Genomic DNA, 15,309 nt, shown 5'->3' on the forward strand with positions numbered 1-15,309 from the left:
TAGGTCGCTGTCGAACTGAGTGCCGTTATCGGAGACGATCTTCTTGGGCAGGCCGAAGAGACAGATGATGCTTTTAACCACGAAGTCAAGCACCTTTTTGGACATTATCGTTGCCAACAGCTCTATCTCAGCCCACTTAGTAAAGTGGTCGATGTCTACCACGGCGTAACGGACCCCGCCTTTTCCAGTGGGGAGGGCGCCAACCAAGTCTATCCCCCAAACGGAAAACGGCCATGGGGACGAGATCATCTTCAGCTTGACCAGAGGAGCTCAAGCAACTGTAGTGAATTGCTGGCACTTGTCGCACTTCTTCACGTACGAGATTGAGTCTTTGGACAGAGTTGGCAAGAAATACCCTTGCCTGAGAACCTTTAACGCCAAGCTCTGCCCCCCGGTGTGGTCTCCGCAGAATCCTTCATGAACTTCCTGCAGGATGGCCTTCGCTTCACTTGGAAGAACGCACCAGAGGAGAGGTAGGGAATGCCCACGTCGGTACAACACCCCATCGACTATCGTATATCTTGGAGCTTGATACAGGATTCACCGTGCATTGTTACGTCCTTCAGGCAGCTTGCCCTCGACGAGATATTCAAGAATGGGGGTCATCCAGGTCGGCCTAGCGTCGACCATCTCGACCTTAGCCTGGTCTCCTTCTATACTTGGTTTTTCCAAGAATTCTATTGGCACCAACCCCAAGGTCTCCGTTTCTCTTGAGGTGGCGAGCTTGGCAAGAGGATCTGCATTAGCGTTCTGTTCCCGAGGTATCTGTTCGATCGATCCTCGCTCAAACGTGGATAGCTCGGCTTTTACCTTTGCCAGATATGCGGCCATCTTGGGTCCCCGCGCCTGATACTCACCCAGAACCTATTTTACCACGAGCTGGGAGTCACTGAAGCACTGGACAGAGCTCGCCTTTAACTCCCTGGCTATCCTCAGCCCGGCCAACAAAGCTTCGTACTCTGCCTCGTTGTTGGAGGCCTTAAACCCGAACCTTGGCGCCGAGTGGAATCTATGTCCCTTGGGGGATATCAGAATGATTCCGGCTCCGGAGCCGTTCTCGTTGGAAAAGCCATCCACAAAGATCCTCCACAACGATTGGGGCGAGGTGACCTGGGGTGAGCCCTCTGCTGGATCCTCCTGGAATCCCGTGCATTCTGCCATAAAATCGGCGAGGGCTTGACTTTTTATAGTAGTTCGCGGAGTGTAGAAAATCTCGAACTGACTGAGTTCGACCGCCCATTTTAACAAATGTCCCGATGCTTCAGGTTTTTGCAAAACTTGCCTTAGAGGCTGATCGGTCATGACGTGTACTGAGTGAGATTGGGAGTACGGCCAGAGCTTTCGCGAGGCCGTGACTAGGCAGAACGCCAATTTTTCCATCAGTGGGTATCGTGATTCTGCCCCGAGAAGTCTCTTGCTGATGTAATAGACTGGCTTCTGAACTTGGTCCTCTTCTCGTACTAGTACGGCACTAGCTGCATCCTCAGTGACAGCCAGGTATAGAAAAAGAGGCTCTCCTGCCTTGGGCTTGGATAGCACGGGCGGTTCAGCCAGATGTGCCTTCAAGTCGAGGAATGCGCTTTCGCATTCTACTGTCCATTGTCCATTCAAACTTCTTGTTTCCTCGGAGCAGGTTGTAGAAGGGCAAACACTTATCGGTTGACTTGGAAATAAACCGGTTGAGCGCTGCCACTCTTCCTGTTAAGCCTTGGAAATCTTTCCGCGACCTGGGTGAAGGAAGCTCGAGCAGTGACCGGATCTTACCAGGGTTTGCCTCGATTCCTCGAGTATTGACTATGAACCCCAGGAATTTCCCTGACGCGACCCCAAAAATGCATTTATGGGGATTGAGCCTCATGCCGTATTCTCGTAGTATTTTAAAACATTCTTCCAGGTCGGAAACATGGTTATCGGCAGTCTTTGACTTGACCAGCATGTCATCAACGTACACTTCCATGTTTTTACTGATCTGGTCCGCGAACATTCTATTTACTAGCCTTTGGTAGGTAGCTCCGGCGTTCTTCAGTCCGAACGGCATGACCTTATAGCAATAGACATTAGTCGGGGTCATGAAGCTGGTGTGTTCCTGGTCCGCCGGATTCATCGCGATCTGATTGTAGCCTGAGTACGCGTCCATAAAGGACATGAGCTCGTGCCCCGCCATGGCATCCACCAGCTGGTCAATCCTTGGCAATGGAAAACAATCCTTGGGGCAGGCTTTATTCAGGTCAGAGAAGTCGATGTAGGTTCGCCATCTTCCATTGGGCTTTGGAACTAGCACGGGGTTGGCGATCCAAATTGGAAACTTGGCTTCGCGGATAAAGCCACATTTTTTTAGCCGGGCTACTTCTTCTTCTAGGGCTTCAGCCCGGGTTGTTCCTAAACGTCTTTGCTTCTGAGACTTGGCGGGAATGCTTTTGTCTAGATGAAGCGTGTGCATGATGACACTCGGGCTAATCCCCACCATGTCCTCGTGGGACCAGGCAAATACGTCTAAGTTAGCCCGCAGAAACGTAGTCAGCTCCGCCTTCCTCTTGCCGCAAAGATTTTTTCCGAGCTTGACCATCCGTGATGGATTTTGTGGATCAAGGTTCACCTCCTCGAGCTCCTCAATAGCCTGGAGCTCGGATCTATCTTCGCCTACTCGGGGGTCAATATCCTCATTCAAAGCGGCATTTCCCTCTTTGGAGCTTTGAGGTTTTTCAATCTCAGGGTTCGCTGAGGGTTCCTGAGATTCCTCTTCACTCAGAATGGCCATGGCCAGCTGCCCGGGTTTAGATTTTCCCTTCATGGAAATGTTGTAGCATTCCCTGGCAGTGAGCTGATCGCCATGGATAGTGCAAGTTCCCGTTGAAGTAGGGAACTTCATGGCGAGGTGTCGAATGGAAGTGATAGCCTCGAAAGCTATGAGCGTAGGTCGGCCCAAAATGGCGTTGTAAGCAGTGGGGCAGTCTATGACCACGAACTCGAGTAGTTTGGAGACTGTCCGAGATTCTTCCCCTAGGGTGATCACCAGCTCGATCATCCCTATCGCCGCTGATCCTTCTCCCGAAAAACCATACAGCATCATGGAGGTTGCCTTTAGCTCGGCGACGGTCAAACCCATCTTCTCTAAGGTGGATCAAAATAGGAGGTTCACCGAGCTCTCGTTGTCTATCAGTACCCTCCTCACTCTCCGGTTGGCGAGCTGGAGTGCTACAACCAAGGGATCATTGTGAGGGAACTGGACACGGCCTGCATCTTCCTCCGTAAAAATGATTGGTTGCCTCTCCAATCGCTGCTGCTTCGACTGGCGCTGCTCCGGGACGAACTCCACTCCGTTGTGAGCCTTTAGTTCATTCACGTATCTCTTCTGGGTGCCTCTGCTCATGCCAGCCATGTGCGGTCCTCCAGAGATGGTGGATGTCTCTCCTCCGACCACGGAGGGAGGGACATCCTGATCTACCCGAGACCCGATCTGACTGGCTGAGGCTTCTTGAGCAGGTCGACTCGCTGGGACCCTGTTCCGCGAGTATTGAGCCAAGGGACCGACTCGGATGAGAGTCTCGATCTCATCTTTCAAATGCCTACAATCGTCGGTATTGTGGCCGATGTCGTTATGAAAACGGCAAAATTTGGAAGTGTCTCTCTTTCCCTTGTGGTGCTTCAATGGCTTCGGCCTCTTCCAAGGGACCCGAGTAGAGTTGGCCAAGAAGATACTCTCTCTGGACTGGGTGAGCTCGGTATACGTCGTGAAAACGGGCTTAAACTTATCTACGGACTTGTTCTTCTTTTGGCCGTGCTGACCGTTTTCGCCATTGCCCTTTCTTTTTCCTCCACAGGGCTAGTTGCTCTGTGCGACGTTTGGGGTCGCTGCCACGACCTCCATCCCTACTCCCGCGGGCTGATCAGGAACTTGGCTAGTTCCCGCAGCTGAGGCTTCGGCTTCTTCCAAGTTTATCCATTCTTGGGCCCTGTTAAGGAATTCGTTGACCGAGCTGACTCCCTTCCTCTGTATATCCTTCCATAGGTCTCCTCCGACAAGGATTCCGGTTCTCATGGCCATGAGCTTGATCATCTGCGTCTCTAGCCCGAGCAGCAACGTTCGCGAATCTGCTCAGGTAGGCCTTCAGAGTCTCACCAGGCTGCTGTCTCACGTTAGCCAGGGAGTCGGCCTGAACACGGGCGGCCTGGGAGGCTCGGAATGCCCTTTTGAAGTCGGTTAAGAAGGTCTTCCAGGAACTGATTGATTGTCTTTTACTTTGCTTGAACCACTGCCTGGCAGGTCCATTCAGTGTGGAGGGGAAGATCAAGCATCTCAGCTCCGAGCCAATGTTATGGGCCATCATTAGGGTGTTGAACATCCCTAAATGGTCCGACGGGTCTCCGTCCCCATTGAACTTTGACAAGTGAGGCATACGGAAACCAGATGGGTATGCCGTTGATGCTATATTGGGGGCGAAGAGTTCCATCTCGTCTCCCGAATCATACTCGTCTTTTTCTTTTTCTGATAGGAGCTTCCTCATCAGCTTCTCCATCTGAGTCAGGTGCTCGAGGGTTTGGTCCTCATGTCCTTGGTTATTCCGGGGCTGTTCAACAGCTCCGGATCCATTGTTCACATTTGGTGGGTTATTGTCCCTCCTATCTTGAGATAGGTTATTTGGGACATTCCCCCCGTTGCGTACTTCGGACAGGGCCCCCCCTGAGCGAGCCTGGCCATCTCCTTCTGCTCTGTCCCCTCTATGAGAGTTGAGGCGATCTCGCAGGTCACCTCCCTGGGTGGTCTGGTGACTTTGTGCCGAACTTAAACGCTGACGAAGGTCTCCCCCGGAGAGATCACTCCAGCGCCTGCCGGTCCAGTGGCTCTTGCTGGATAGGCTTGGAGTCCGCCTTTGGTGATGACGACCTGAGCCTTCCCCTGGCGCCCTGCTGCGCTGGGAAGGTCCAGCTGATGGCGGGTTTCTCCTACTACTCCCATAGGCTGGGATGTTCCGGACGGGCCGAGGAGGAGACGGATATCTGATCGGAGATGGAGGATGCCTGACTGGGGAGGCGATCCTAGTTCCATCTGGACGGATCAAGTTTGGTGGGGGCCTTTCGGCCCTGCCAACCTGCTGGTCCCGCACCGAGCGATTTGGACGAGGCGCAGGACAGTCGTCGGGGACGGGCTGACGTCGCGAGCCCTCCCCGGATCTCCTTCGGGAATTTCCTCGAGCTCCCCTAGGCGTTCTCGAGGATGGTTGGGAGCTAGGAGTCGACGTCCTGACCGAACGGTTGTATTGCTGTTGTCTGGTCCTAGGCATTTCCTCGAAGTTTGGCTCTCGATGGTGTGATGAAGGGGTGGAGTTGGCTGCCAGAAGTCTATCCGAACGGCTATGCCTGGACCGGTTACCCTGGCGAGACTTAGGAGCCTCGCCTTGCCTCTCTCCGACGTTAACGCCGGTTTTGAGAGGGGGTAGTCGGGCCAGGATATCCTGGATTTGCTGGCTAGCTGTTGCTAACTGGCTCCTCAGTTGAGCGTTCTCCATCTCCACCGCAGTATAATAACATGGGTTCGGATTAGGTGGCCGAGGCGCCGAACTACCGGTATCATCTTGGCCCACCGGCTGTTTTCCTGGCCACTGTTGGACTTCAGGAACTTGTTCATCAGGGATGGTAGTATGATGAGCCTCCTGCCCATCATGCTGTTCTGTCTCGTTACCATGCCTGGACTGAGTAGTCACCATAGTTGGATGTTTGCAGCAGCACTAATCGAACTTGCTCTCAATGAAAGCACCAAACTGTTGACGCGGTTCTTCGCCAACAAGTAATTAAGAGAAGAAGAGAAAGGGATTAGTGCCAAATGTAGAACCGAAACAGATATATGATCTAAGAGGATGAAGGAGGTGACTCAAGACACATTTTTTAAGTGGTTCGAAGGTTAAAATCCTTCTACTCCTCTAGTCAATATTATTGATCTATACTGAGTATTTGATTACAGAGTATTTCTTACAAGAGATTATTTTTTCAACCCTTATCAACTCCCAGGGTCTCCATATTTATAGGAGAAGGCACCTGGAAGTTGGTAAGAAGGTCATCCCGTGACCTTCTTACTTGTCGTATCAATTCTATGACATTCATGATTAATTCCTAAACCTGACACATAAGTGCGGTCAAATCAATAGGTAAGGAGGTAATGGGCCGCACGGCCCAACCCAGTCGTGGGTGTCTAAATACGCACGTTCCCGCTGCGTGTCCGAGAAGTCAGGAGGATATCAGACACGTGATGCCTGATATGTGCACGTTTACCTTGCGTGTGTTGACTTCGCAAAGGGTCATAGCCTCCATATGAAGCTCGTACCACGAGCTTCATACTTAGCTTGGTCTTCGACCTTCGGAACCCCTGCCCCGGCCTTGGGCAGTGAAGGCGAGCTCTTGGGGCTTCCTCGAGCTAAGAAGGCACGACATTACGACAGAAGCTCCGGCCCCTGGGGATGATCATGAGGTAATCATGGTTAGGCCGCAGCTCGACTTGCTAATCAGCCCGTGGGAAAATCAGGGCGTACACTAACAATATAAACACAATTAAAGAAGTCAAGCACAATAGAATAACACAATTAGAAAGTTAAGTTGTAGAGAGATACATCCTTTGAGTTGAGCAATTGAACCTTGAAATTTGGAGAATATCTAAAGGCTTATACATGAAAAGTATCACTGTCCAAAATCTCTATTCCAAGCATTCCTTTAGTTGCTTGAAGCTTCACCAATGTGGAATGAGAAGTGGGATTTAATAAACCTTGAAACTCATACAAGTCAAGCAATGCTTTATGAATTTCTTGGAGAAAATGAATGTTCTTTGAGAGCTATAAAGAGAGAGAGGCTAGCGAGAGAGTTTAAAAGTGTGAGCAATACTTTAAATTCTAATAACCCTTATGTATAGTGTAGGCACCATCATTAAATCTAACCAATAGGATTAGAGCTTTTGAACACATCATTTTAGAGCTAAAATACGTAATCATACGAACACCTCAGGCGATGCGTTGCCCCCTTGCATCGCCTGCATTGTATTGTCTCGTACTTTACTTTAGGAAATGCAGCGCCCATAAGGTGGTGATGTTGTTATGATTGGTTAAATACAAAGAATAAGTGTTGTTATACAAGCTAGGTATAAAACAGTTAGTAATTTCACATAGTTAAGATGTAAAATTTAAGTTTCAATTGTAGTCACTTAAAAATTGTGTTTGTGGGTCCAAAGTGATATAATGAGGTATCAAAGGATGCCCAACAATTTGGGAACATTTGGAGGGGTTTAAGGACATCTTTTAGAGTTTTTACTTTCCTAGGTGGTGTTGTATCGCCACCAAGGAGGCGACACGTCACCTAATTCCTTAGGGTTTCAAGAAATCTAGCAGACGACGCATTGCCTAACGCATCCCAGACACCTGTTTTAGCTCCAAATGATGTGTTTTTTATGTTCTAATCCTATTGGTTAGAACTAATAACTTTTCCTACTCTATAAAAGGGTTCTCATATAGTTTTAATAGACTTGATCACTCTATCAAATCTCTCTCTAACCTCTCTCTCTATAGCTTTCAAGGTCTCAAGTTTTCTCCAAAAAACTCAAAGAAAGTGCTTGACTTTGTGAGTTTAAAGGCTTATTCAATCCCAACTCCCATTTTCTCTAAGAAAAACCTCAAGCATCCATGGAGGGCTAGGAAATAGAGAATTAGGACAGTGATACATCTCGTGTATAAGTCTTGGTTGTGCTTTTGCAAAGGAAGAAGAAGTCAAGGTGGTGTTCTAAGCAAGGGTTTGATGCTCCAAGAATACTCAAGAAGTTTGGTCTACAAATTGGGGTTTGCATCATCTAACTCATTCTTATATTAGTCTCTGTTAATGATATTTTAGTGTATATTCATAATATATGGTGGTGTAATCTCACTCTCCGCCAACATTCTGATTCTCTATTATCTAAGGTACATCATCATGGAAGAATCTTCTTCATTTTTAGCCTTGAAATTCATGACTCAAGATTTTGTTTGATTGGATCGATTTGTTGGGACTAACTTTGTTTGTTGGCAAGATAATATTAGGTTCTTACTAACTACTCTTAAGGTTTTCTATGTCTTGGATAAGGATCTAAAAGCCTTAGAACCCGCTAAAGAAGAGACACTCAAGAAGTCATCAAAAAAATAAAGAAACGCGAAGAAGACAAATTGATTTGAAGGGGTCACATTCTCAATGCACTATCACACCAGTTATATGATCTCTACACCAACACCAAGACCTCCAAAGATATTTGGGAAGCTTTAGAGAAAAATTACTAAGCAGAAGAAGAAGGTACAAAGAAATTCCTTATTACTCAATACATGTAATTTAAATTTTATGTGATGGGTTTTATGTCCTTAATAAAACCATATTTCTTATGTAACACATGTTTATTATCAATGAAAGAAGTAGGAATCATTTTGTTTATTAAATGCATTGTTTGCTTGTTTTATTACATGTTTATTCAATTAATACAAACATTCATAAAACCCTGAACATATGAATAGATACAATTATAATGACTAGGTCACAGTGGATTACAGTTGTAATTATATGTTCAAAAGAATGAGTATTTGGTTACATCGGAATAGGACCGATATTAATTATTGATAGATAAATAAGTATCGTTGTTATCAAATCTAATCAATGTCACAACGTTGACCATAGGTCAAATCGATCTTAATTCTGAGTGATAATATTCTTCTAATGATATTATTTAAATCTTTTGACTTGTTCATTACCATCTTACCCTACAGTCTAGCCCATACATACATCTTAGAAATTTAGTAGTGTAATTGAGTGGAAGTATTATTCATAGATATGAAATCTATAACTTCAGTATGAGAAGTGACAAAGATTTCCTTAATTACTTTGTTCAAAAGGTTAAATGATTGAGATCTTATTTCTATAAGATCATTTATAAGGAACTTAGTGGAAAGGATAAAATACGGATGAGGGGTAAAACATTAATTTTCACCCAGCTTGTAAGTAAGTCATCGATAGATGATTGACTAACTGTAATGGTTAAAGAAGTGGATAACGTATTTGTGGTTTGAAAAATACGTTCTATAAATTCAAGAGTTCAATTTTGATTCTATAGTGGAGTCACAAGGAATTGATAAGGTAGTGAAATTATTCATAAATAAATCCATGGTAACTTATTGGAGTTTGATTTCATGGATCCATGGTCCCCGCATCACCTTTGAGTAAATAATCTAGAATGTTTCAATTAATTGATTTCATTATCAATTAGGATTTTAAAATTTTAATAGGTCAATTTTGGAAAATTTTACAGAGATATGAGATTTAGAGAATAAAAGAGTATATTGGGCATATTTATTAATAATGACAAATTGGTGTTAATATTAATAAATGATATTTAATTAAGTTTCAAATTATAAATTGTTAAGTTCAATAAGGATTTAATTTTTAATTAATTAATTATAAAATGTATAAATAAAAAGGTCTTGAATTTGAGTCTATTGGGCCTTGAATTTAAGACACATATCATGAGCCCAACGCATATGGTGTGGGCCAGCCTGATAGATCTTTATTTATGTTTTATTTTTGTAATTAATTAAAATATGAAAATAAGCTAATGGATGTGTCTATAAATAGAGAGTGTTATAGCTAGGGTTTTATAAAGTCACATAACAACAAGAGTCAGCCTTGGAAAACTCTATAATCACACTCGTTTAGCCACTCTCTTCTTCTTCTCTTCTAGATCTCTATCTCATGTATTGAGAACCAGCCCACACTAGTTCTAGGTTGATCAAATGCTAAGTAAGGAAGACGATGTTATTGATCTAGTTCAATCTCTTTGATAATACTCTGGTACACAAAGGAATCAAGGGTTAGAGAGATTGAAGGAATGAGTTGTTCCAATTTCATTGCGTATTTGTAAGTTTCTATACTTTACTCTATTTTATATCAATTTCATAGGAGCATGTTCTAGGAATTTTCATGTTTGTTTGATAATATGTAAATTACATGAAAATAAACAAAGATCATGTAATATGCATATCCTACATTATGACATGAAACCCCTTCTTCCCCAAATACAAGAGCTCCAAATTATTGTGAATACAATATTAACCCTCAATATTGTATTGCTGAAACAATTCCTTGTTGGTGCCATGATAGCCAAGTTGCATCCATCTTGAAGGGGCTGTACGAAGAAAATCCTCCATAAGAATGAGGAGATTTCATTGGAGGAAATCCTCAAACACTTTAGGATTGGGGAGGAATCCCATTCTAGATATAAGAACGATGTCTAATGGACAGATTTCAAAGGCCAATGTGGTGGCTAATTCTTCTAACAAGGGCAAAGGAATTGGCAAGAATAAGGGCAAGGGTTAAAAGCTCTTAGGGCCTAAGAAGAATGAGGGACCATTCAAAAGTTCCAAGGGATCATGCTTTGTATGTGGCAAGAATGACCACTTTACTAGAGAATGTAGGTTAAGGAGGTATCATAACAATGAAGCAAGAGTCAATTTAATCGAAGAAGAGCTAGTGGCAACACTAAGTGAAATCAATGCAATACATGGAAGGGTAAATGGGTGGTGGTATGATACTTGTGCAACCATCCATCTAACCTATGATTGATCTTTATTCAAAACCTTTAAAGCTTCAAAGGAAGAGCATGAGATTCAAACGGGCAATGAGAAAAGGTCTAAGGTTGAAGGAAAGGGAACTATACATTTATTCTTGACATCCAACAAGAAGGTTCTACTCACTAATTTTTTGTATGTACCAGAAATGAGTGAAAACCTTGTGAATGGAAATTTGCTTGGCAAACCGGGAATCAAGGTTGTGATAGATTCTGACAAGCTTAAATTGTCAAAGGGGGATGTATTTATGGGAAAGGGATATGTTTGTGATGACATGTTCAAACTTTATACCTCAATTGATAATTTGAACAATAAAGCTTCTAGTTCTTCTTGTTCTATGCTTCACTAAAATTCTATTATTTTGTGGCATGTTAGACTTGCACATATAGGATTTAGCACAATTAAAATGGCAACTAAATGTGGATTGATTGATTGTGATAATGTTGAGCATGATAAATGTGAACTATGTATTAAATCTAAAATGCTAAAGAAATATTTTCCTAGTGTTGAAAGAAATTCTAAACTGTTAGATTTGATACATAGAGATTTATGTGAACTAAATAGAATGTTGACTAGAGGAGGAAGTAGTTATTTTATTATTTTCATAGATGATTTCTCTAGGTTCACATGTGTATATTTTCTTAGGAATAAAGATGAAGCATTTAATGTGTTTAAAGCATATAAAGCGAAAGTTGAAAATCAATTAGAAAGGAAAATCAAAGTTCTTAGAAGTGACAGGGCCAGTGAATATTTTTCAAATGATTTTAACTTGTTTTGTGAAGATCATGGAATTATACATGAATTTACTGCCCTTTATTCTCCATAACAAAATGGTAAGGCATAAAGGAATAATAGAACATTTCTTGAGATGATTAATGATTTGCTATTACATTCAAAATTGAGTTTCAGTTTGTGGGGTGAAGCCTTTCTATCCGCTTGTCATATTTTGAATCGTATTCCCATGAAGAAAAATAATATATCTCCATATGAGTTATGGAAAGGAAAGAAACCAAACATTGGTTATCTTAAAGTGTGGGGGTGTCTTACTTATTGCAAGAACACAGATCCTAAAAGAACCAAGCTGGTTCCAAGGGCTATAAGATGTGCATTTGTGGGTTATGCCAAAAATAGTAAAGCTTATAGATTATTAGAATTGGAGTCTAATGTGATAATTAAATCAAGAGAGGTTGAGTTCTTTGAGAACATTTCATGCGATGACACCAAATTAATATATACAACTAAAATTAGAGAGCCTTAAGAGGAAACTCCTAAAATGGTTGGTGAGCAACCTCTAATGCCTAGAAGTAGCCAAAGGCTCAAAGATTTGGGATCAAGTAGTAAGTGTTCTCAAATAGAGACACTATACCTTATAGAAGGTAATAATGAGGAAATCACTTGACAATATCCAATAGCACTTCAATTAGAGGATGATCCCAAATCTTTCAAAGAAGCTATGTCCTCAAGGGACTCCACTTTTTTGAAGAAGGAAATAAATGATGAAATTGATTCAATTATGTCTAACCACACTTGAGAATTGGTTGACCTTCCAAAGGGGTCTAAACCAATTGGGTGCGAATGAGTATTTATAAGGAAATACCATACTGATGGCACCATACTAACATTTAAGGCTAGATTAGTAGCCAAAGGATTCAATCAAAATGAGGGAATATATTACTTTGACACATATGCACTGGTAGCAAGAACTACTTCTATTAGATTGTTATTTGCCTTAAAATCTATATATAACCTTTTATGTTCACCAAATGGATGTCAAAACGACATTCCTAAATGGGGATCTCAATGAGGATGTCTATATGGAACAACCAGAGTGTTTTATTCTTCAAGGAAATGAGCATAAAGTGTGTAGACTTGTAAAATTATTATATGGTTTGGAACAAGCTCAAAAACAATGTCATGAGAATTTTGATACAGTCATTGTGTTCAAATGGATTTAGACACGACAATGCGAACAAGTGTTTATACTCTAAGACTTGTGAAGACTATGTCATATTAGTGTGTCTTTATGTAGACGATATTTTTATTTTGAGTAATGACATGAGAGGTATAATAGAAACAAATACGTTATCATATTCCAACTTCAAGATGAAGGACCTTGGAGAGGTCGATACCATTCTAGGTATCAAAGTTAGAAGGAATAGTGGGAGTTTTATATCGAGTCAAACCCATTATGTCGAAAAAGTGATTGACAAATTTAGTCATCTCAAAATCAAAGAGGCAAATACACAATTCAATTCAAACATGAAGTTTGAAAATAATGAAGGAAGAGTAGTGGCTCAATTGGAATATGCAAGTGCAATAGGAAGCCTAATGCACATCGCTCATTGCGCAAGAACAGACATTGCATATGGGGTTAGTAAACTTAGTAGGTTTACTAGCAACTCAATTATCAAGCATTGGAAGGCTATTAAGAGAATTCTATGATACCTTAAGAGTACCAAAGAATATAGCCTTCACTATTCAAATTTTCTATGGATATTCCGACGCTAGTTGCATATCGGGAGTGGGAGATAATCTCTCCACCACCAATTGAGTGTTTGCTCTTGGAGGAGGTGCTATCTCATGGGGCTCCAAAAAGCAAACGTGTATATCACACTCAACCATGGAAGCGGAGTTTATAGCTTTAGCAGCAACTAGCAAAGAGGCCGAGTGGCTTAGGAATCTCATCGTGGATATTCCTTTATCAACAGATATGGTATCAAAAATTTCAATACATTGTGATAGCCAATCCGCACTTGCTAGAGCATATAATAATGTGTATAATGGAAAGTCTAGACACATTAGTCTAAGACATGAATATGTGAGACAATTGATTCAAGGTGGAATCATATCGATCTCATATGTTAAGACAAGTGAGACTTAATAGATTCATTTACAAAACTTCTTGTGGGAAGGTTAGTAAGTTCCACTTCAAAAGGGATGGGACCGATACTCCTAGAATAAAATATTCACCAATGACGGCAACCCTACTCTAAACTTATGAAAATAAATTGAAAGAGTTCAATGGGTAAGAATAGGTTAATGATAAGTGAATGGTTTCAACACTAAAACTTTTGTGAATTTCATCCAAGATGGTTAATGTTGGTTGTTACAGTGTAAGGTTAATCCTAAGGCTTTTAATGAATTTTAGTTGAACAAGAATCTACAAAGGTAGCAAAGATGTGTAAGAACTTCAACTATGTAAACTTAGAGGTGGGGATGCCTCTCATGGGAGTTGGAGTTTCTCCCCAAAAAGTTCATGAAGGGATGACCACATGGCCATATGAGTGTTAAGTGAGAAAAGTGGGAAAACAAAAGATCTAGTAGAGGTGTTTGAGGTATCATTTGTTTTATCATAAGGAATACTTGGTTCATGCTTTTAAGCTACCAATGATTTCGATAAGACTTTGTGGTATTTTCACTGAGGTAAAGTTCAAGTCGAAAGACACTTTACTTTAGGCATCTATACTGTTTTGAGCTAGATATTGAAGTTTGTATTCAACCAAGTGGGGAAATATTATGATTGGTTAAATACAAATGATAAGTGTTGTTATACAAGCTAGGTATAAAACACTTAGTAATTTCACATATTGAAGATGTGAAATTTGAGTTTCAGTTGTAGACACTTAAAAAATGTGTTTTTGGGTGCAAAGTGATACAATGAGGTATCTAAGGATGCCCAAAAATTTTGGGAGCATTTGGAGGGGTTTAAGGTCATTTTTGAGAATTTTGACCTACTTAAGTAGCATTGAGTCGCCACCCTGGAGGCAACACGTCGCCTAATGCCTTAGGGTTTCAAGAAATCCAATAGATGACGTGTCACCTGACGTGTCTGTACAGACACGTGGTTTAGCTCTAAATGATGTGTTTTTTAGGCTCTAATCCTATTGGTTAGAACTAATGATTGTGCCAAATCTATAAAAGGGTTCTCATAAAGTTTTGATAGACTTGATCTTTCTCTCAAATCTTTCTCTAACCTCTCTCTCTCTCTCTACCTTTCAAGATCTCAATTTTTCTCCAAGAAACTCATAAAGAAAGCGCTTGACTTTGTGAGTTTAAAGGCTTGTTCAATCTCCATTCCCATTTCCTCTTAGAAAAGCCTCAAGCAGCCATGGAGGGTTAGGATATAGAGAATTAGGACAGTGTTACATCTCATGTATATGCCTTGGTTGTATTTTTGCAAAGGAAGAAGAAGTTCAAGGTGGTGTTCTATGCAAGGGTTTGAAACTCCAATTATACTTAAGAAGTTTGGTCTAAAACTAGGGTTTGCATCATCTAACTAAATCTTTTATTGGTCTCTGTCTAGGATATTTAGTGTAGATTCATAATAGTGTGGTTGTGTAATCTCACTCTCCCCGAATAGATACAATGCCATATAAGCATGTCTAACTTCTCAAAAGAGACCTTAAACACATCCAATTACTCCCAAAAAATTTGGGCATGCTTAGATACCTAATTGTATCACTTTAGACCCAAAAGAGTTAATTATAGATGTCTACTACAAAATCTCATATTTTCACTTCAACTTAAGTGAAAATCGTTAAGTGTTTTGCACCACATTGTGTTAACAACTTAACCATTATATCTAACCAATCTCAATAGCCCAAAGCAAGGAAGAGGAGATAGATCATTTATTTGGGTATTTTATCGAAGAAGTTGGACCTGTAGAGGATCTCAAGGTGATCCAGATAGAGAA

The sequence above is a fragment of the Humulus lupulus genome, chromosome 4 (genome assembly GCF_963169125.1).
Source record: "Humulus lupulus chromosome 4, drHumLupu1.1, whole genome shotgun sequence".
Lineage (NCBI taxonomy): Eukaryota > Viridiplantae > Streptophyta > Magnoliopsida > Rosales > Cannabaceae > Humulus > Humulus lupulus.